Source organism: Papio anubis, chromosome 1 (genome assembly GCF_008728515.1).
Source record: "Papio anubis isolate 15944 chromosome 1, Panubis1.0, whole genome shotgun sequence".
NCBI lineage: Eukaryota > Metazoa > Chordata > Mammalia > Primates > Cercopithecidae > Papio > Papio anubis.
The window spans coordinates 917,446-941,177 of record NC_044976.1 but is presented as its reverse complement, the minus strand read 5'-3'; the positions used below and the strand labels follow the sequence as shown (position 1 = coordinate 941,177).

At 47.1% G+C, this 23,732-nt stretch overlaps 1 protein-coding gene across 5 annotated transcripts in view; it reads left to right on the top strand.

The window, feature by feature from the left end:
* GNB1 (G protein subunit beta 1) overlaps positions 1–23,732 on the top strand; it is a 115,588-nt gene that overhangs the window by 24,002 nt on the left and 67,854 nt on the right. Inside the window, exon 1 of one of the 5 annotated variants that reach the window (XM_009211987.4) lies at positions 11,924–12,288. The exons of the other annotated variants lie outside the window; for them this stretch is intronic. The gene's annotated coding sequence lies outside the window, so the exon portion shown is untranslated. Of the gene's footprint in view, positions 1–11,923; positions 12,289–23,732 lie in introns of those variants that run through there. 5 annotated transcript variants of the gene reach the window in all.

The following is a 23,732-nucleotide window of genomic DNA, read 5'->3' as shown; positions in this document are numbered from 1 at the left end:
AGAGCTATTTTTATTAACTCTTACGAGGTTAGACTGCAGTTTGAATTAGCATAAAATTGCCTTTTTTTTTTTTTTTTTGAGACGGAGTCTAGGCTGGAGTGCAGTGGCGTGATCTTGGCTCACTGTAGCCTCTGCCTTCAGGGTTCAAGAGATTATCCTACCTCAGCCTCCCAAGTAGCTGGGACCACAGGCATGTGCCACCATGCTCGGCTAATTTTTGTATTTTTAGTAGAGATGGGGTTTCACCATGTTGGCCAGGCTGGTCTTGAACTCCTGACCTCAGGTAATTCACTTACCTCTGCCTCCGAAAGTGCTCAAATTGCTTCTTATATCAGAAATAGGTTGAACTGGCTGGCTCTTAGCAGATGATTATATCTTACTGTAATTCCAACAACACTAACGTGCATGACAGTGCATAAAGAAGTGTCTGCTAAGCTCAGAATATTAGGTTTTGGAAAAGACAAAGTGCGATTCAGAAAGTTGAGTTTGATAGGGAAGGAATTTGATTTTTAAACAAAACGGATTGGTTGCAGTTGCTCATAACTATAATCCCTGTAATCTCAGGATCTGGGGAGGTTGAGTTGCCAGGATCCCTTGAGCCAGGAATTTGAGACCAGCCTAGGCAATGTAGTGAGACCCCGTCTCTGCAAAAAGTTAAAAAAAAACAAAATTAGCTGGGCATGGTGCCTGTAGTCCTACCTACTGGGATGGCTGAGGCAGGAGTTTGAGGTTACAGTGAATTATGATCATGCCACTGTACTCCAGTCTGGGTGCCAGAGTGAGACCTTGTCTCAAAAAAGCAAAAACAAAACCCCACAAACAAAAACAAAAGATTGTCTTTGGGCCGGTGCGGTGGCTCATACCTGTAATCCTAGCACTTTGGGAGGCCAAGGCGGGCAGATCACTTGAGGTCAAGAGTTCGAGACCAGCCTGGCCAACATGGTGAAAACCCTTCTCTACTAAAAACAAAAATTAGCTGAGCGTGGTGACAGGCGCCTATAATTCCAGCTACTCGGGAGGCTGAGGCCGGAGAATCTCTTGAACCCAGGAGGTGGAGGTTGCAGTGAGTCTAGGTTGTACCACTACACTCTAGCCTGGGCGACACAGTGAGACACTGTCTCACACACACACACAAAAAAAAGATTGTGTTTGTTTCTGAATCTGAAGACATAACAAAGCAGCATTACAAGTTGTGTTGTACAAGCGTGTTAGCGTAGGTAGTCCTTGATAAATTGAATATAAATGGCTCTGAAGTTTTTGTGTATATTGACCCATTACAAAAATCAGAGACTTTCTTTCGGGGTTGGGAGGGCAGTTTGAGGGTCATTGGATCATCTGGAAGAAGAGGCAGAAAAGAGGAACCAGCTACTTGATGAATAACTGTGATAAGGGATAAGACAAATAGGCTCCTCTACTGCCACCTCCTCGTTTTTTCCTGCTTACTATTTCTGTGGCTGTGATTGTTGGGATTCACTGGAGGAGGAAGCAGGGACAGTAGGAAAAGCTCCAGTTCCTGATGGACCTGTGTTGCTGTTACTGCACCACCTTTTCTTTTTCTTTTTTTTTTTTTTTTGGAGGGAGCCCCCCTCTTTCCCCCCGGTGGGGTGGAGTTGGCCGATTTCAGCTCCCTGCAAGCTCCGCCTCCCCGGTTCTCGCCATTCTCCTGCCTCAGCCTCCCGAGTAGCTGGGACTACAGGCGCCCGCCACCTCGCCCGGCTAGTTTTTTGTATTTTTTTAGTAGAGACGGGGTTTCACCGTGTTAGCCAGGATGGTCTCGATCTCCTGACCTCGTGATCCACCCGTCTCGACCTCCCAAAGTGCTGGGATTACAGGCTTGAGCCACCGCGCCCGGCCTGCACCACCTTTTCTCTGACTACATCCCACCCACCTTAGAGACACTAAGGTGGGGGCTGAGGTCTGCCCTGTAATTAATTAACCATTAATTAACCCTGTAATTAATTAACCGATAATGAATTAACCCTCATAATCCTCTTGGGCATGAATGGTTAGCTGAAACAGATTGTCCTTTGAGTGAAATTCTGTTTTTTGGATTCTTATAGAAGTCAGTAATAAGTGTCTGAGATAGTGATTGGTCGGATAACATAAAGGAGCATTGGACTGACCAGAGCCTCTGGTCTTTGTAAGTTTGCTTTTCTTTTTTGTAAATAACTTATTCTTTTTTTTTTTTTTTTTTTGAGAAGGATACTTGCTCTGTCGCCCAGGCTGGAGTGCAGTGGCGCGATCTTCGCTCACTGCAAGCTCCGTCTCCTGGGTTCACACCGTTCTCCTGCCTCAGCTTCCCGAGTAGCTGGGACTACAGGTGCCCGCCACCACACGGGCTAATTTTTTTGTTTTTTTGTTTTTTTGTTTTTTTTTGAGAGGGAGTCTCACTCTGTTGCCCAGGCTGGAGTGCAATGGCGCCATCTCGGCTCACTGCAAGCTCCGCCTCCCGGGTTCACGCCATTCTCCTGCCTCAGCCTCCCGAGTAGCTGGGACTACAGGCGCCGCCACCTCGCCTGTCTAGTTTTTTTGTATTTTTTAGTAGAGACGGGGTTTCACCGTGTTAGCCAGGATGGTCTCGATCTCCTGACCTCGTGATCCGCCCGTCTCGGCCTCCCAAAGTGCTGGGATTACAGGCATGAGCCACCATGACCAGCTGTAAATAATTTATTCTTTATAGAAATTAACTTTAGAAGATTTTTTGAGTTCTTAGGCAAATAGACCAATGGCATCTGTTTCGTGGTTGTTAGGGCTAAAACTTTTTCACTTTTTTCTTTTTTGAGATGGAGTCTCGCTCTGTCACTCAGGCTGGAGTGCAGTTGTACAATCTCAGCTCACTGCAGCCTCCGCCTCCCAGGTTCAAGCAATTCTCTGTCTCAGCCTCCTGAGTAGCTGGGATTACAGGTGCCCGCCACCACGCCTGGGTAATTTTTTTGTATTTTTAGTAGAGTCTTGAACTTCTGGCCTCGTGATTCACCCGCTTCAGCCTCCCAAAGTGCTGGAATTACAGACTGAGCCACTGTGCCTGGCCAACTTTTTCACTTTTTAAAAGGGGAAAGCATGGCCAGGCACGGTATCTCATGCTTGTAATCCCAGCACTTTGGGAGGCGGAGGCGGGGCAATCACTTGAGGCCAGGAGTTTGAGACCAGCCTGGTCAACATGGTGAAACCCCGTCTCTACTAAAAAATACAAAAATTAGTTGGATGTGGTGGTGCACGCCTGTGATCCCAGCTACTCGGGAGGCTGAGGCAGAAAAATTGCTTGAACCTGGGAGGCAGAGGCTGCAGCGAGCTGAGATCACGCTACTGCACTCCAGCCTGGGTGACAGAGTAAGACTCCGTCTCCAAAAACATAAATGAATAAAATAAAAGGGAAAACATGTTTAAGTTAGTTACAAGAACTATATGGCCGGGACCGGGCGCCGTGGCTCAAGCCTGTAATCCCAGCACTTTGGGAAGCCGAGATGGGCGGGTCACAAGGTCAGCAGATCGAGACCATCCTGGCTAACACGGTGAAACCCTGTCTCTACTAAAAAAAAAAATACGAAAAACTAGCTGGGCGAGGTGGCTGGCGCCTGTAGTCCCAGCTACTCGGGAGCCTGAGGCAGGAGAATGGTGTGAACCCGGGAGGCGGAGCTTGCAGTGAGCTGAGATGCGGCCACTGCACTCCAGCCTGGGCAACAGAGTGAGACTCTTGTCTCAAAAAAAAAAAAAAGAACTATATGACTGGGAGTGGCGGTTCACGCCTGTAATAATCCCAGCACTTTGGGAGGCCGAGGCGGGTGGATCACCTGAGGTCGGGAGTTCAACCTGACCAACATGGAGAAACTCCGTCTCTACTAAAAATACAAAATTAGTCGGGTGTGGTGGTGCATGCCTGTAGTCCCAGCTACTCAGGAAGCTGAGGCAGGAGAATCGCTTGAACCCGGGAGGCGGAGGTTGCAGTGAGCCAAGATCCCACCATTGCACTCCAACCTGGGCAAAAAGAGCGAAACTCCATCTCAAAAATTATGTGAAGGAACCTTTAGATTCATTATTGAAGGGATGAAAGAGAACTTGAGTAGATAGACATAAATACAGAGCTTGAATGCAGTATTCCTATACGTGTGTGCTTGAATATTTTCAAGATGTCACTTGATTTGGAGAAGTAAATATTTGAGGGGGGTTCTAAAGAAAGAAAAGGGGGAATGTTTCCTAGTAGATTTTTTTTATAAGTACTGTAGGTAAGTGGAACAAAGCAGTCCTAGATACTGATGTATAAGTTAATGGAAACGTATTGTTAATGTAGCATTTATAATGAGTTGGGAATGGATGGTTTGTCATGTAGAAGGTATTGGATCAACTGGCAATCCAGCTGTAGGTAAAGAGTTTCTTAGTATGACAGTAAGGCTGTAAACCATGAAAAGGTAGAAAAGGTAACTGCTTAAGCATTCAGAACGTATCTACAGCAAAAGATGCCTGTTTGGGGACCTTTGAACTGTAGTTGAAAGGCAGGCAAATTAGAGAAAAATGTTAGGAATATATATGATAAAAGGTTATTATTTTGAGTATAAAAGTAGCATTTCTAAAGTAAATTGTTCCAGCAAGTCTGTTTTTAGAAATGTATTCAAATGAAGAAATAAGAGAATGCTTATTATAAAATTAGTTATAAAAGCAGAATATTATACGCTGGCCTGTTAATCCCACTTTGGGAGGCCGGAAAGACGGTGGATCACGCGGTACGGAGACGGCACCACCCTGGCTAACACGGGTGAGTTCCTCGCCTCTACGGTGAAACACAAACCAGTTGGCGAGGTGGCGGCTTTGTAGTCCCAGCTACTGGAGGCTGAGGCGATGAACTCGGGAGCGAGTTTAGGTGAGCTTTCGAGATCCGCCACTGCACTGTGCCTGGGCGATGACTTTGTTTCAAAAGCAGACTATTTAAGATAGCCGGTCGCTCAAAAACTCCCAGCCAGGGAATTTTGGTGGCGCAAAAAATTGCCGTTCCAGCGCCTCCACCCGCGTCCGCCTGTTGTTCGCCGTTCCAGCCCCGTCCCGAGTCCTACCGTGATTGCAGCCCAACACAAATTTGTAAACTTTCTTAAAATGTTGAGGTTTTTTTTGGTGGAGTTTTGCTTTTGCTCAGGCTGGGGTGAAGTGCCCTGATCTCAGGTTACTGCAACCTCTGCCTCCCAGGTTCAAGCAGTTCTCCTAACTCAGCCTCCCAAGTACCTGGGATTATAGGCTCCCACCACCACGCTTGGCTAAGTTTTGTATTTTTAGTAGAGACTGGGTTTGCCATGTTGTCCAGGCTGGTCTTGAACTCCTGACCTCAGGCGATCTGCCCACCTCGGCCTCCCAAAGCCCTGGGATTGCAGGCATGAGCTGCGGCACCCGGCCTAGCATTGAGATTTTTTGTAGCGATTATTATTATTATTATTATTTTTTAAAGCTCATCAGCTATCACTACTTAGTATATTTTATGTGTGGCCCAAGACAGATCCTTCAGTGTGGCCCAGGGAAGCCAAAAGGTTGGACACCCCTGGATTAATCTAAATGCCCATCAATAGAGATTGGTCAAACTAAGGCAAACTTGGAATGGCATACTGTGCAGTTGTCAAAAAGATTTAAGGTGGCCTTTCTTTATTGGCATGAAGAGATGACCACAATACAGTAAGTGGTTGGGCATTTTGAATATGTATAGTTTTGGAAATATGGTATCATTTGATTGATTTGTGAAAAATTATGCACATATGTATCAAAATCTGAAAGAAATATACATCCCTGTGAAACGTCATGTCTCATGGGGTGAATGGGGAAAAGGAACATACTGTTTTAAGATACTGTTTTCTGGCCAGGTGCAGTGGCGCACACCTGTAATCCCAGCACTTTGAGAGACCAAGGCAGGTGGATCACCTGAGGTCAGGAGTTTGAGACCAGCTTGACCAAAATGGTGAATCCCTGTCTCTCTACTAAATAGAAAAAATTAGCTGGCTGTGGTGGTGCATGCCTGTAATCCCAGCTACTTGGGAGGCCAAGGCAGGAGAATCAGTTGAACCTGGGAGGCAGAAGTTGCAATGAGCCGACATTACACCATTGTACTCCAGCCTGGGCAACAAGAGTGAAACTCTTTGTCTCAAAAAAAAAAAAAAAAAAAAAAAAAAAACTGTTTTGTCTTTAGTTTTTGGAAAATTTGCCAAAGTCAGTGACAGAAAAAAGGAGATATTTTTCATTTGGGAAGAAATGTGAAAGTGGATTATTTACATTTAAAAGTTTTAAAAACTTTCTCAAAGTTAGCATGACTGAAATTAGCACATTACAGGAATTTGTTTAAATCTGCCTTTAGGTTACTATAGTCTGCTCTTTCATAGACCTTGTAGTCATGTTTCTTTCTGTATTCTGTCACTGGTTTTTGGATGCTGTTATTGTCAACAGAACTGTAATCTGGTAGTTCTTTTTGAGACGGAGTCTCACTCTCTTGCCCAGGCTGAAGTGCGGTGGTGCAATCTTGGCTCACTGCCACCTCTGCCTCCTGGGTTCAAGCGATTCTCCTGCCTCAGCCTCCCGAGTAGCTGGGCCTACAGGCATGTGCTACCATGCCCGGCCAATTAATTGTATTTTTAGTAGAGACGTGGTTTCACCGTGTTAGCCAGGATGGTCTCCATCTCCTGACCTTGTGATCCGCCCGCCTTGGCCTCCCAGAGTGCTGGGATTACAGGCATTGAGCCACAGTGCATGGCCTGGTAGGTTTTTTTTTTTTTTTTTTTTTTTTTGAGACGGAGTCTCGCTCTGTCGCCCAGGCTGGAGTCCAGTGGCCGGACCTCAGCTCACTGCAAGCTCCGCCTCCCGGGTTTACGCCATTCTCCTGCCTCAGCCTCCCGAGTAGCTGGGACTACAGGCGCCCGCCACCTCGCCCAGCTAGTTTTTTGTATTTTTTTAGTAGAGACGGGGTTTCACTGGGTTAGCCAGGATGGTCTCGATCTCCTGACCTTGTGATCCGCCCGTCTCGGCCTCCCAAAGTGCTGGGATTACAGGCTTGAGCCACTGCGCCCGGCCGGCCTGGTAGTTTTTATAACATGTTAAATAGCAATACTCTTCATAACTCTGTACAAGGCAATCAGGCAAAACCAAAGGCCAAGTAAAATGTAATTGGTTAAGCTAATTGTCGCTGATGAAACCTTCATGTCTTGTGGAAGAGGAGACGTGCATGAGCAGCTGTAAGTGAGCACTCTGAGATGCAGTGAGGAAAAGGTGTTGGGAGATGAGCAACTAAAATATAACCTCTTAGTTATAAATTGCAGAACATAGAATTTTACTCAGAGTACAAACTTGTGGAAAAAACCTTTTGTATACTGGGTTTTTCAGAGTTCTTTGGCAAGATTACATAGTTTGATTTAAAGACTCAAAAATGTACTTCTTGGGGTGCAGGAATGTCAGGTTTCTCTTAGGTGGGAGCATGCTTTTCATGGCACGGAATTGGCTACCTGAAGTTAACCTGTAGGCCAGGTGGTAATCAATAGGATGGGTCAGCCGGAAGGAATAACTTGTGATGATAGTGGGAGAAGCCAATATCATTGCAGCTGTTTTAACTACCTGCTGTGTGCTAGACCCTATGCTATGAGCCAGAAGTTGCCACGCTACAGCTTGCCATATCTTTCTATGGCTCACAAGCTAAGAATCGTTTTTTTTTGTTTTGTTTTTTTTTGAGACAGAGTCTTACTCTGTCACCCAGGCTGGAGTGCAGGGGCGCGATCTTGGCTCACTGCAACCTCCGCCTCCCAAGCAATTCTCTGCCTCAGCCTCCCGAGTTGCTGGGATTACAGGTGCCTGCCACCACGCCTGGCTAATTTTTTTGTATTTTTAGTAGAGACGGGGTTTCACCATCTTGACCAGGCTGATCTTGAACTCCTGACCTCGTGATCCACCTGCCTTGGCCTCCCAAAGTACTGGGATTACAGGCGTGAGCCACCACGCCTGGCTGCCTGGCTAATTTTTTAAATTTTGTTTTGTAGAGACAGGGTCCAACTATGTTGCCCAAACTGGATCCACCTGCCTTGGCCTTCCAAAATTTTAGGATTACAGGCGTGAACCAGCGTACCTGGCCCAGACCCTCGTTTTCAGTCACTGTGCAACATCACCTCCCAGAGAAATATTGCTCTGTCCTATTCTTTAAAAAAATTTCTGTTATCAGTTATGTGCTACCATATACTACACTGAGAGTGGGGATTCTGTGCTTAAGCATAGGTAGGTTTTCTGAATTTTTCCAACTTAAATCTCCTTTGGATTCTTACTGTGTGTGATATCTGAAATTTGGGTGTTTGCTCACTAAAAGGACCTTGGAAGGAGAATTCCTCTGTGCTGAAGAAGGTCTCAGAATGAGCTGTTTGTGGATGAAGAGTGAGTCCTGTCGGTTTTTGTTTTTTACGTTCTTTTATATTTAACAGAGTAACAGTGTGTGGCAGGTGGTGGAGCCTGAACACTGTAGGTCTAGCCATAGAAAGGCAGTTAGGTCTCCTAGGTAGACATTTCAGTAAAGGGCTTTGTTGACACTTTGCAACGTCTGGGGTGTGTTTGTCCCACTCCCAACCCCCTCCGGTGGCAGCAGCCACAGTGGGCAAGGGACGGCCGTGCTTTTCTGAATTGGCCAAGTTTCTTTGGGAGATAAAGCTCTAAAATCAGTCAAATTATCTCAGATATTACTCAGGTTGGCTATAAATTGTATAACTTACATGACTGGGTGTTGTCACTTATTTTCTTTATTTCTCTGGGGCCCTCACTGCTTCCATTCTAGCCAGCACCACCTCGCAACTTGCCCATCTGAACCTCTGTTACTCATTTGATTGGTTGGAAAACCTCTACAGTTCATTTGTAGACTGGTGGCTGAAGAGGGGCAGTGACCACGGATTCGTTCATCTGATGAACAGACACCAGGGATGCTGTTCAGCACCCTGCAGCACCCAGGATGGCCCCAGTGTCCACAGCACTGAGAGAGTCAGACACATTCAGCCTGGGGTCTAGTACCGTACTGTTAGGTAGAGGGATGTGGCCCGGCGTGGGGCTGAATGAGGTTTGGTTTTCCCTCTTGTGTGTTTATGGCTGTTACTTGTGTGGACTTCAGCATTGCAGTTCAAATTCAGCCACCTTGCCTCCTCCGTGGTGTTTTCTAAGAGTCTCCAAGGGGTGATGCCTACGTGTAATACCTTACCGAGGAGCCCTCCTCAGCTTCCTTCCTTTTCTGTTGGGTGTATTGGTTCTGCTTCCATACAAATGAAGTACTGGCCAGGTGCAGTGGATTGTGCCTGTAGTCCCAACAATTTGGAAGGTCAAGGCAGGCAGATTGCTTGAGCCCAGGAGCTGGAGACCAGCCTAGGCAACATAGGGAGACCCTGTCTCTATAAAAAATACAAAAATTAGGGGGGCATCAGAGCACAGCTTGTAGTCCCAGCTACTTGGGATGCTGAGGTGGCAGGATTGCTCGAGCCCAGGAGGTCAGGTCTGCAATGAGCTGTAATTGTGCCACTGCACTCCAGCCTGGGCAACTGAACGAGACACTTTCTCAAAAAAAAAATAAATAAATAAAATAAATAAAGTGAGCTGAGATCCGGCCACTGCACTCCAGCCTGGCTGACAGAGCGAGACTCCGTCTCAAAAAAAAAAAAAAAATAAAAAAATAAAAAAAAAAATAAAAAATAAATGAAGTACTTTACCGGAAAACAGACTTAGGAAACTGTGTAGCTCACTCAGAGTGGGGAGAAGTTAATGGGTGGACTACTTCTCACTCAGACTGTTGTAATCATCTCCTAATTGACCTGACAAGCCTCTGAAGAGGAGGTCCCGGGAGTGAGTTACTGGCTCTTCATACTCCGATTCATTGCACATGGGACTGCCACATTGCTCTCCTAACACATGCACTTTATTTATTTATTTATTTATTTGACAAGGTTTTACTCTGTTACCCAGGCTGGAGTGCAGAAGTGCGATCTTGGCTCACTGCAACCTCCGCCCCTCGGGGCTCAAGCGATTCTCTTGATACTCAGCCTCCTGAGTAGCTGAGATTACAGGCGTGAGCCACTGTGCCCGGCCTCCATTGAGGTTTTAAAGAGTACAGGCCAGTTATCCTGTAGGACAACCCTCACTTTGGGTCTGGTGGCTGCCTCATGGCGGGATTCAGGTTTTGCATTTTGAGCTGAATACCCCAGAGATGTATCCTGGGGCTTCTCTGGTGAATGTTTCCAGTGCTGTCTGTGTTGCTTGGAGGGTCTAGTTTGAGCTCTTACTGGAGCCTCAGCACCAGCTCTCTGCTTTAGCCACAGATTGAAGCCTCCTTCAGGGCTGCTTCCAGCTCTGGCCTGTGTCTTACTTACATCTTTTCCTGCCACTCCTTCACTCCTCCCCCACCACCAACCCCCAACCCCCTGAGTATATAAAATCTCTGAGATGCCTCTGTCCTCAAGGCTGCTTGCCAATTCTTCTTCTCTTGGGGGATGCCTTTCAATAAGCAGTTACTGAGTTCCTGCTGGCCTTTTTTTTTTTTTTAAAGACTGTACACAGGGTCTTACTCTGTCACTCAGGCGGGAGTGCAGCGGTGGGGTCATAGCTTGCTGTAGCCTTGACCTCTGAGGGTCAGTGATCCTCCTGCCTCAGCTACAAACATGCACCACCATGCCCAGTTAATTTTAAAAAATTGTGTGTGTGTTGGGGGGGGAGATGAGGACTCTTTATGTTGCCCAGGCTGGACTCCAAGTCCTGGCTTCCAGCAGTCTCCCTGCCTCAGCCTCCCACAATGTTGGGATTATAGGCGTGAGCCACTGTGCCCAGCTGTGCTGGATTTTGTTCTGAAACACAAAGATTAGGAAGTCAGTTCCCTTTTTTTTTTTTTCTTTTTTTTTGTGAGATGGAGTCTCTCTCTGTGGCCCAGGCTAGAGTGCAGTGGCAGCATCTCAGCTTACTGCAACCTCTGCCTCCCGGGTTCAAGGGATTCTCCTGCCTCAGCCTCCCAAGTAGCCGAGACTACAAGCGCCTGCCACCACGACTGGCTAATTTTTTTTTTTTTGTAGTTTTAGTAGAGATGGGGTTTCACCGTGTTGGCCAGGATGGTCTTGATCTCCTGACCTCGTGATCCACCCACCTCGGCCTCCCAAAGTGCTGGGATTACAGGCGTGAGCCACCACACCCGGCCTGCCTCCCTCTTCTTTCCCATCCCTCTCCCCCACCTCTCTTCTCCTTCCTGTCTCCTTTTCTCTCCTTTAGTTTGCCCTGCTCCCCCTTCCTTTCCATTTTCTTTCCTCCCCCACCTCTGCCAGTCAGTCTCTGTTGGCGTCTCATCCCTGAGGGCAGATTCTTGGCATCTTTATGTCTCAGGGTATTCACAATGCCCTTAGGCCCCGATATATATCTGACATTCCCTTTATTGAATTTTTTTGTTTTAAGAGACAGGATCTCCCTATGTTGCCTAGGCTGGTCTCAAAGTGCCAGGATTACAGGCTCAAGTGATCCACCACGCCCGGCCCTTTATTGAATCTTTCCATCTAAACAGCTTAACTCTTTATGTCCTAGGAAGTTAGGGTAGCCATTTGAAAAGTAATACCTGTTGTTGGGGGCGTGGTGGCTCACACCCATAATCCCAGCACTTTGGGAGGCCCAGGTGGGTGGATCACTTGAGATCAGGAGTTCGAGACCAGCCTGGCCAACCTTGTGAAACCCCGTCTCTACTAATACAAAAATTAGCCGGGCGTAGTGGTGCACACCTCTAATCCTGGCTACTTGGGAGGCTGACACAGGAAGCTTGAACCTGGGAGGTGGAGATTGCAGTGAGCCGAGATCACGCTGTTGCATTCCAGCCTGGGCAGCGAGTGAAACTCTGCCTCCAAAAGAAAAAAAGAAAAGAAAACGAATACCCATAAATTGAAGGAAACTATATTTTATTTTTAAATAGCCACAATTACTAATGGGTTATACAGCTTCTCAAACTTCGGAATCAGATTGGACTCCGCCCCACCCCACCCCTGTTTCCTGTTCCATGTTGATTTCATGCAGCGCTTGCTTTTTTATCACAGCAGCCACTGCAAACCGGGCTTTATTAGGATGTGACGTCATCGGGAAGGGTGTAGTGCCATCTGCTGTTAGAGCACGAACCCCCTTGAGCTGTGGCTCCCTTGGTGTCCAGCAGCTGCTGTTTTGCTCTGCTTCCCTCGGATGTCTTTCGGTGTCCTCTGAGATGACTGCAGTGTCCCTGGCATCTTGTCATTTGTTTTGGGAGCTGAGGCTTTCATGACTCACAGTCTGGGCTGGACTCACCACTGTGGTCTGGTGAGTGGGAGTAGTATGTTCCCGTGAGAAGGGGACCCACCCTCTGGAAGTACCTGGAAGGAGGGATCTGTCCCTTTTTAAGAATCAAAATAAGTCTTCGGGGTGCTACCTGTCACCAGAGGGGAGGCCGTAAGATGCCCAGGAAGAACCCAGGGATGGGGGACCACAAAGGGGCCTCTCCAGCATGCATAATATGGCTTCTGTGGTACAAGTGGAATTTGTCATTCAAAAAAAAGTTAAAAACAGACATTTAGAAGACAGCCTATGTTTTTCTTGACAGACGCGACAGGTGAACTGAAAGCAAATGACTTGTCAAAATAACAAGTGACTGCGTTTGTTAGATGTTCCATGATTCTGGCCATGGCCTTCTCTCCTGTTTTTGACACAGTGGGCAGATAAGACAGTGGGGATATTCATGAATGCTTTTAAAGGAAAGAAAAAACACCAGAGACTGTTCTGTTGTGTTTTTATTTTGTGTGTTTGGGGGACTGGAATTGTTCTGGATTCTCCATTATGAATCCAGTGTGCCGCTTTGTGGCGTGTCCTCAGCTAGTGCAGTGCCAGAGCGAAGAATTGCAGTAGCCCCTGTACCCATGGCCTTGTCTTTTGAGGTATGGCACCATGAAATATGGGACAGTATGAGAGAGACCACATTCCCATAACTTTTATTACGGTATGTTGCTATGGTGGTTCTGCTTGATTATTAGTTATTGTTAATTTATTACTGTGCCTAATTTATAAATAAAACTGTGTTATGGGATTAAGTTCCTACCATGTGTATAGGAAAAAATAGAGCATAAAGGAAAAAAATGTAGTCTATATAAAGTGTGGTACTATCCACAGTTTCAGGCATCCCCTGGGGGTCTTGGAGCATGTCCTTCTCAGATATGGGGGTAGTGCTCTAAGTGCACATGTAGAGAAGTTTGTTCCCATGTTAAAGACATCATCATTGCTTGGCCTACTCATGTTCCCTTCTCAGGCACCCCACCCATTATCCCTGTGTCAATGGCAGCTGCCCACAGGACTTGCTGTATCCTCCCCAGTTCCACGGTGCACCAGCCACCTGGCCTGCAGACAGTGAGGGAGGGAGTTGTTGCAGAGGAGACTCTCTGGAGACAGAGACATGACTGACATTTGATGATTGCTGTGATGTAGAATCCTAGGCTGTGTTGGACCCTGTACGAGATGACGGTGGTTGGTTAAGAGAGAGATTCGCAGAGAAGCAGAGAAAGCACAGCGGAAGGAGAGAGAGAGGAGCCAGCCAGTCCCAAGAGCCACCCCAGACTGGGTTCTTGTTTCCTTTTTCCACTTTCTCGTTTCCGGTTTATTTTCCCTGGCACCTCTCACATTCCTCCTCTCTTCACTTCCCAGTGAGAACCTTGGCTAGACCAGGTAGACTTTTGAAGTGGGGTTAAAGGGAAGTCAGGAGTAGTTTTAATTTTCCGTTTCTAGAATTAACGATTTCCCAAACGATGTAGTTAATACCAAATTTCTTTTCCCATTAAGGGTTCTCATTAATAAAGCAGGATTTTGAGACAGATGATTGGACAGCGAATTTAATTACCTGGTGAAAATATCTGAAGTGATTAAAATCAGAGTATGCTCTCCATGTACCCGGGCTCTCCTGAATGTCTTTACTGGATTACTGTTTTCTAGGATACTTCCCTCAGAAGAGTGAACAGTACAAGAGCCTTTTTCTTGGGCCTTCTGAATTAATAATATTTTTGGTTTTAAATGAAATATCAACTGTTGTCAGAAATTACATTCTTGGTTGTCCCAACTGTTAATTGCTACATTAGGTGGGATTGTGGAGGGGGAGAGGAACATTAAGAAATTCTAGGCCGGGCGCGGTGGCTCAAGCCTGTAATCCCAGCACTTTGGGAGGCCGAGGCGGGTGGATCACGAGGTCAGGAGATCGAGACTATCCTGGCTAACATGGTGAAACCCCGTCTCTACTAAAAATACAAAAAATTAGTCGGGCACGGTGGCGGGCGCCTGTAGTCCCAGCTACTTGGGAGGCTGAGGCGGGAGAATGGCGTGAACCCGGGAGGCGGAGCTTGCGGTGAGCCGAGATCACGCCACTGCACTCCAGCCTGGGAGACACAGTGAGACTCCGTCTCAAAAAAAAAAAAAAAAAGAAAAAAAAAGAAATTCTAGGCTGGGTGCGGTGGCTCACGCCTGTAATCCCAGCACTTTGGGAGGCCGAGGCGGGCGGATCACAAGGTCAAGAGATCAAGACTATCCCGGCCAACACCCATCTATACTGAAAATACAAAAGTTAGCTGGGCGTGGTGGTGCGTGCCTGTAGTCCCAGCTACTCAAGAGGCTGAGGCCCAGGAGAATCACCTGAACTCAGGAGGTGAAGGTTGCAGTGAGCTGAGATCACACCACTGCACTCCAACCTGGTGACAGAGCGAGACTCTGTCTCAAAAAAAGAAATAAATAAATTCTGGCCCAGTGGAGTGGTCATGCTTGTAATTCCAGCACTTTGGGAGACCAAGGTGGGAGCTTGAGCCCAGGAGTTGGAGATCTGCCTGGGCAACATAGCAAGACCCCATCTCTAATTTTAAAAAAGCCCTATTCAGGAGGTTGTGGCAGGAGGATCACTTGAGGCTGAGAGTTTGAAAACAGCCTGGGCAACATAGCAAGACCCATCTCTGAAAATATAAAAATTAGCCAGGTGTGATGGCACATGCATTTAGTCCCAGCTACTCAGGAGACTGAGATGGGAGGATGCTTGAGCCCAGGAATTTGAGGCTGCAGTGAGCTATGATGGTGCCACTGCACTCTAGCCTGGGTCACAGAGCAAGAACCCCATCTCTTAAAAAAGGAGAAGAAGAAGAAAGTCCATTGATTAAAAAAAGAATTGGGGAGGCTGCTTTACGCCATCAGTCCTGAGAAGACAGTGGTGAAAAGGTAGAGGGCCCTGCCCTGAGCTCCCCGCTTATCACCTTCCCCAAATCAGTGCTGTCACTTCACTCTTAGAGTAAGAAGGTCATAGCATCTAGTTCTGTAGACACTGTATTGCCTCCTTCTCCTTGAAATAGCCAAGGAAGCAAACATCAGGTATCTCTATTGCCCCAGGTTACTGTGATGTGCTTTCCTTACTGGAAAACAGTGACTTAGTGTTTTTTATTCTTTTGGGAGTTATTGTTTTGCTTGCTTTTTAGTCATTGCTGGTTAACTTGAAGGAACCTGGATTCTTTTTCTTTTCTTTTTTTTTTTTTGTTGAGATCGGAGTCTCTCATTCTGTCACTTCAGGCTGGAGTGCAGGCCTGATCTCTAGCTCACTGCAAGCCTCCGCCTCCTGGGTTTACGCCTATTCTCTCCTTACCCTCAGCCTCCCCTGAGTGGGACTACAGGCTTCACCTCGGCTTCTGGCTAGTTTTTGTATTTTTTAGTAGAGACGTTTCAATGTTAGCTTGTGATGATCTCTGGACCTCTGACCTCGTGATCCACCTGTCTCTGCCTCCAAAGTGCAAGCAAGGATTACAGGGCTTGAGCCACCGTGCCCGGCCTTTTCTTTTTTTTTAGACACAGAGTCTTGCTGTGCTCACCAGGCTGGAGTGCAGTGGGGCCATCTCAGCTCACCTGCAGCCCTTCCACCTCCTGGTTCAAGCATCGGGATTACAGGTACCCACCACTACACCCAGTATTAATTGTTACAGAAGAGCATATTATTATTATTTTTTTTTGAGACGGAGTCTTGCTCTGAGTTACCCAGGCTGGAGATGCAGTGGCTTGATCTCTGCCTCACTCAAGCTCCTCCCTCTGTTCACTTAGCCTTTCAGCCTCCCCCAGTAGCTGGGACTTACAGGCACCCCACTGGGCCTGCTAGTTTTTTTTTGTATTTTTAGTGAGACGTTTCAATTGTTAGCCAGGGATGGTCTCATCTCCTAATCCCTCATGATCCTGCCTCGGGCCCCCAAAAGCTGGATTACAGGCTTGAGCCACCGCCTGTTATTATTATTTTTGGTGACGGGTCTTTGAGCTTTGTCAGCCCAGGCTGGGAGTGTAGTGGAGCACCTTGGCTCACTGTAACCTTTTGCCTCTGGGGTTCAGGGCAATTCTCCTGTCTCAGCCTCCCAGGCTGGAGTACAGGTGCCTGCCACCGTGTTCACAGCTTTTTGAGACGAGTCTCTGTCAGCCTAGGCTGGATGCAGTGCCTGATCTCAGCCACAGGCTCTGCCTCCTGGTTTATTTTATTCTCCTGCCTCAGCCCCTCCCGAAGGGTCAGCTTTTCCCACCTCAGCCTGCTAGTTTTTATTTTTAGTAGAGACTTGAGTTTCACCTGTTAGCTGTGGGATGGTGTCTCATCTCCCCGGACCTGATCCCACCACCGCCTCCCAAAGTGCTGGGATTACAGGCTTGAGCCATCACACTCGCCAGCTTGAAAGTTTTATATTTTTAGTAGAGAGACTGGGTTTCACCCATCTTGGCTGGTGGCTTGGTCTTGATTCTGACCTGCATCCACCTCCCCGGCCTCCTCAAAGTGCTGGGATTACAGGTGTGAGCCACCGCCTGGCTGTATTTTTTAGGTAGAGATGGGTTTCACTCATGTTGGCCAGGCTGGTCTTGAACTCCTGGCTTCAGGTGATCCGCCTGCCTCAGCCTCCCAAAGTGCTGGGATTACAGGCGAGAGCCACCACACTTTTTAATTTTTTTTAAAGACATGATGTCTTACTATATTATCCAGGCTGGCCTCCAACTCCTGGGCTTAAGCAATCCTCCTTCCTCAGCCTCCCAAGTAGTTGGAATTACAGGCATGAGCCAGTGCGCCCAACTTCAAAGCTTACTTAGGACAGAATGTCTGGGACTAATAGGAGATGTATCTGTCTTCCTTAAAACAGGTTTTATAGGCCGGGCGAAGTGGCTCACGCCTGTAATCCCAGCACTTCGGGAGGCCGAGGCGGGGGATCACGAGGTCAGGAGGTCAGGACCATCCTGGTTAACATGGTGAAACCCCGTCTCTACTAAAAAAAAAAAAAATACAAAAAATTAGCTGGGTGTGGTGGTGGACGACAGTGGTTCCAGCTACTTGGGAGGCTGAGGCAGGAGAATGGCATGAACCCAGGAGGCGGAGCTTGCAGTGAGCCGAGATCTCGCCACTGCGTTACAGCCTGGGCGACAGAGCGATACTTAGTCTCAAACAAACAAACAAACAAACAAAAACAGGTTTTATAGTGAGTCCCTCTTGCTGTGTTTCTGCTGCCTCATTGTGGTCCCCTTCCTCTACCTTTTTTTATGACTGAGCTTTTTTGTACTGTCAGAGTTTAATTTAAGAGAAGGATAGCAGTTGGACTGAACATTCCAGGAGAGAGACAATCAAGTTAATTTGCCTCTGACATGCAGAGGTAGAAATGGCTTTGTCAGTGTTTCAGCAGGTGAGAAATCTTGGCCAGTAGGAATAGGTCGGAATCTCGGGGACTCTGTATACCTGCTCACCCTCTCCTTGGGGCGCTGCTCAGATTTCTCCACACCAGAGTGGCCTTCTCTGGCCACCTTCTGAGAGAGACTTCCCCATCTCACCTGTCTCCCCTTCTTATGCAGTTTTATGTTTCCTTAGCAATGGATAGCAGTTGATGTATCAAAATAACGACTTGCACTGTTCACTTAATGCCTTCCTCGACCAGCAAGCAAGTTCTGGCACAGCAAGTGCTGTGTCTTGTTTCTTACGGACTCCCCTGAGCTGTGGTGCCTGGCACATGACTGGAGATGGTCAGGTCGTTGTTAAGTGAATGAATGAAGCCATACAAATACGAACCCAGATATTGAGGCCACTTTATTGTTAAATGTTTTATCAACAATTGAAACTTTTATCCTATTTTCATGTTGTTATATAATATGGTTATATATGTACTCAGACTCCAAGTAAATATTTGCGCTTATTTTACTCTGACCTAAACTGGTGCCTGGCACCAGAGTAGGCTCACAGAATGCTTTTCTCACAGTGACCACATAACAAACCTAGACATTAGCTGAGCTTTACAGAGCACTGTGTCATTCTAAATAGCCTGAAGACATAGTTTCTGTTATTCCTGTTTCCTTCCAGTTCTCTTTCTAAATCACAGATGATTTAGAATATGGGTTATAAAAACATTTCCAACTCAGAGTACTTTCTATGTTTTGTAGTTTTTGCAGGAAATAAGCTAAGTTTTGGAAGCATGTCTTTTTTCTTTCCTGGTGGGGAGATATTTTACCTTTAAAAATTGGCTCTCATTCTTTAAGGCAAAAATATGTTCATGTTTCTAGGATTTATCTTTAAGAGACTAGTGGTCAGAGTTCGGCAGAGACCACCGAAGTCGTCTGGGGTGTTTGTGCCCATGTGTTTGACCTTCTCTAGGCTTACTTGACTCCCTGGGGAGGAGTACCTGGGAATACAGTCGGTAAGAGCTTTAAATTAGGCCAGGCTAAAAAGTTTGATTTTTTTCCGTAGGAGGAGTATTTGAAGACTTTTGAGCGGAGGAGTCGCATGTCAGAGCTGTCCTTCAGAAAGATAAATCAGGCAGTGCTGTTTAGGATGGATTGAAGTGGAAAAGAGGTGGGATAGAGAAGCAGATTAGTAATGGGCCAGGCAAAGATGGTGAGCTGTCAGGAGGCTGAAGCAGTGGGAGTGGAGCACAGGGGCAGGAGGGGAAAGGGATGGAGCAGAGGCTGGAATCTGTGCCACAGGAGAGCTGGGAGGACTGCCAGTGGGTTTGGAAAGGAAAGCGGTGCTGAGGCTTGCTTTACACTGGTGGCTTGCTTTACACTGGTGGAATCTGAAAGGATTGAACCCTCAGAGCTCTGCAGTGCATAGAGCTTTCTGGGAACTGGGGTACATTCAGGGAAAGGGAATAAGGAGTGGATCCTCGACTTGGGAGAAGAACCACAAAAGAACCAGTCGAGGGTTCAGAACTGGGCGTGACCGGGTGTGGCAGATGTGGAGCTGGGTTGGTGAGAGCAGGATGAGGGGCTGTTGCTGGCCTCATGAGCATAGGGTAGGCCCATAAGTTGCACTCCACTCAGGGGCTGAGAACCTGTGTACATAGCAAGGCACACAAGACATTCATTATATATTTTTTTTTCCTTAAGAGACAGAGTCTCACTCTGTTGCCCAGGCTGACATGCAGTGGCTCGGTCCTGCCTTGAACTCCTGGGCTCAACCAATCCTCCTGTCTTAGCCTCTGGAGTAGCTAGGACTACAGGTATGTACCACCATGCCTCTGGAGTGGCTAGGACTATAAGTATGTACCACCATGCCAATTTTTTTTTTTTTTCTTTTTGAGACGGAGTCTCGCTCTGTCGCCCGGGCTGGAGTGCAGTGGCGTGATCTTGACTCATTACAAGCTCCGCCTCCCGGGTTCACACCATTCTCCTGCTTCAGCCTCCCAAGTGGCTGGGACTACAGGTGCCTGCCACCACGCCCGGCTAATTTTTTTTGTATCTTTTAGTAGAGACAGGCTTTCACCATGTTAGCCAGGATGGTCTCGATGTCCTGACTTCGTGATCTGCCTGTCTGGGCCTCCCAAAGTGCTGGGGTTACAGGCGTGAGCCACCTGCGCCCGGCCGCACCACCAAGCCAATTTAAAAAAAATATGTATATATTTTGAGGCCAGGCATGGTGGCTCAAGCCTGTAATCCCAGCATTTTGGGAGGCCGAGGCAGGTGGATCACAAGGTCAGGAGATTGAGACCATCCTAGCTAACATGGTGAAACCCCGTCTCTACTAAACCAGGCGTGGTGGTGGGCACCTGTAGTCCCAGCTACTCAGGAGGCTGAGGCAGGAGAATGGCGTGAACCCGGGAGGCAGAGTTTGCAGTGAGCCGAGATGGCGTCACTGCACTCTAGCCTGGGCGACAGAGCAAGACTCTTGTCTCAAAAAAATTTTTTGAGAGGCGGGATCTTGCTGTGTTGCCCAGGCTGGTCTCAAACTCCTGGCCTCAAGTAATCCTCCTCTGGTATTACAGGCATGAGCCACCACGTCTGGCTCCTAACGTTTGGCATCTCTTTTTATATATTCAATCACAATGTTTTTTTTTTCCCCGCCAGTAAAGTGAATGTCTCTATATTTATTTTTTTTGAGACGGAGTTTCGTTCTTGTTGCCCAGGCTGGAGTGCAGTGGTGCAATCTCGGCTCACCACAATCTCCGCCTCCTGGGTTCAAGCAATTCTCCTGCCTCAGCCTCCTGAGTAGCTGGGATTACAGGCATGCACCACCACGCCTGGCTAATTTCGTATTTTTAGTAGAGACAGGGTTTCTCCATGTTGGTCAGGCTGGTCTCAAACTCCTGACCTCAAGTGATCTGCCTGCCTCAGCCTTCCAAAGTGCTGGAATTACAGGCGTGAGCCACTGTGCCTGGCTGAATGTCTCTTTAACAGGCATTCACTCTACTGCCAAAATAAAGTGAAGGCTTGTCCTCATGGCAGCCTACAAGACTGTTCACATCTTCATGTGAATCTGAACTTTCAGAAGAAGTTGTATGGCTTGCTTTTCTGCCTTTGTTCTGTCCTCCACTAGGTGTGAGTAGTGAGGTTTCCTCTTTGGCCAATATTTTTTAAAATTAAATTTAATTAATAAATTTATTTATTCATTTTTGAGACGGAGTCTTGCTCTGTCGCCAAGGCTGGAGTGTGGTGGCATGATCTCGGCTCACTGCAACTTCTGCCTCTGGGTTCAAGAGATTCTCCTGTCTCAGCCTCCTGAGTCGCTGGGATTACAGGCATGCACCACCACACCCTGCTAATTTTTGTGTTTTTAGTAGAGACGGGGTTTTACCATCTTGGTCAGGCTGGTCTCAAACTCCTGACCTTGTGATCTGCCCGCCTTGGCCTCCCAAAGTGCTGGGATTATAGGCATGAGCCACTGTGCCTGGCCGGCCAATACTTTTTGAGAAAAATATGGTGCCACAAAGTTTAAGGCAGCCCCCTCCTGAGGATTATAAAATCCAAACCCAACTAAAGACTAGATTGAATTAACCCCTCATCCCCACACACACTAGTGACTCAGTAAAAGAGGTGTACCCAATTCTGGTTGCAGGTACTGTTTAATTCAGTTTTCTGTTATCGTCTGATATTCAATAAAAAATTATGAGATACACTAAAAAGTGATTTCTGGTTGAGAGAGAAATAAATGGAAGCCAACTCAGAGATGACCCAGATACTGGAACTGCCAGAGACTTCAGATGACTGGGATGGATGTGGTAAAAGATTGAGGGAGAAAGGTGTACAGCATGCATTGTGAAAAGATCGAGAATTTCAGGATGCAGAAACTCTAGAAAAAGTTAATTGAAATGTTAGAGATTCTTTAAAAACATCATAGGTGGGGGCCGGGCACGGTGGCTCAAGCCTGTAATCCCAGCACTTTGGGAGGCCGAGACGGGTGGATCACTAGGTCAGGAGATCGAGACCATCCTGGCTAACACGGTGAAACCCCGTCTCTACTAAAAAACACAAAAAACTAGCCGGGCGAGGTGGCGGGCGCCTGTAGTCCCAGCTACTCGGGAGGCTGAGGCAGGAGAATGGCATGAACCCAGGAGGCGGAGCTTGCAGTGAGCTGAGATCCGGCCACTACACTCCAGCCTGGACGACAGAGCGAGACTCCGTCTCAAAACCAAAACAAAACAAAACAAAACATCATAGGTGAATAATTTCTTCAGTGAGTTTGTCAGCAAATAGGAAAGAATCAGTGAAACTGAAGATAGGTCAATAGAAATCCAAAATGAAATAAGCAGAAAAAAATACACCAGAACAAAAACAGCATTTAGGCTGGGTGCGGTGGCTCACACCTGTAATCCCAGCACTTTGTGGAGGCCGAGACGGGTGGATCACCTGAGGTGGGGAGTTTGAGACCAGCCTGACTAAAATAGAGAAACCTCGTCTCTACTAAAAATACAAAAAATTAGCGGGGTGTGGTGGCTCATTCCTGGAATCCCAGCTACTTCGAGAGGCTGAGGCAGGAGAATCGCTTGAACCTGGGAGGCGGAGGTTGTGGTGAGCCAAGATCCCACCATTACACTCCAGCCTGGGCAACAAGAGAGAAACTCCATCTGGGAAAAAAAAAAAAAAAAATTAGCTGGGTGTGGTGGCAGGGGCCTGCAATCCCAGCTACTCAGGCTGAGGCAGGAGAATCACTTGAACCTGGGAAGCGGAGATTGCAATGAGCTGAGATTGTGCCATTGTACTTCAGCCTGGGTGAGATGGAGAGACTCCATCTCAAAAAAAAGTGTTCAGTAGTTGTGGGACAATAACAGACTGTCTAATATACATATAATTGGAGTCCTGGGAAGAAAATGGGGCAGAAGAAATATTCAAAGAGCTAATGGTTGAGAATTTTTTCATTAGTAAAAGACAGCAAACGAGAGGTCTGTGAAGTTCAGAGAACTCCAAGCACCATAAATAGAAACAAAAAGCCCTCAACACCTAGGCATATTAGAGTCAAACTGCTGAAAGTCAAAGAGAAAGTTTTGAATGTAGCCAGAAAAAAAATATTTCATACAGGCCAGGCATGGTGGGTCATGCCTGTAAATCCCAGCACTTTGGGAGACTGAGTGGGAGACTCACTTGAGCCCAGGAGTTTGAGAACAGCCTGGGCAACATAGTGAGACTTCATCTCTACAGAAAAAAAAAAAAATTATCCAGGTGTTCTGGCGGCACCTGTGGTCTCAGCTACTCAGGAGACTGAAGTCAGAGGATCGCTTGAGTCTGGGTGGTTGAGGCTGCAGTGAGCCAAGATCGTGCCACTGCATGGTAGCCTGGGTGACAGAGTGAGAGCTAGTCCCACGAAAGACTTCCTCAGACAAACGTTGTGGGGTTTGTTGCCAGTAGATCTGCCCAGTGAGACGGAGGAAGTTCTTCAGGCAGAAGTGTGTCCCTTCACACTGCAGTTCTCTTCTGGTGCTATATCTAGTTTAATACAAATCAGGCCGGGCAAATGAAGAGACATACAGCAAGGCCTAGGAGAGTCTCAACACATATTCTCCAAGCCCTCTTCCATGGGGTCTCTCCTGACAAATCAGGGTCAACGAGCTTCTAACCAGGAAGCTCCCTTGAGCCTTGGTATTGAGAGTTTTTATTGGGACTTTGTTACTTGGGCACAGTTGATCGAGCACAATCTCTAGCGCCTCTCCCACCCCATCAGAATGGTTTCAGACCCCAACTGTCTAATCCATGGTTGGTCTTTCTAGTGACTAGCCTCTATCTTGAGTCAGCTCATCTCTTAGCACAAACGTGGAGGCTCATGAATAACAAAGGACATCCAATAGGTTTTGAAGCTCCTTCTGAGGAACTGAGAACAAAGACCAGATAGAATCTTCAAAAAACATGTAGAAGTAAAATGCTAGACAATTGTGTTACAAAGAGTGAAGGGGAAGAAATATCATGACCCTTAACACAGGGGTTAGGGGTGCTCACCTGCTGTGCAGTCAAAATTCTTGTATCACTTGACTCCCAAAACCTTTTTTTTT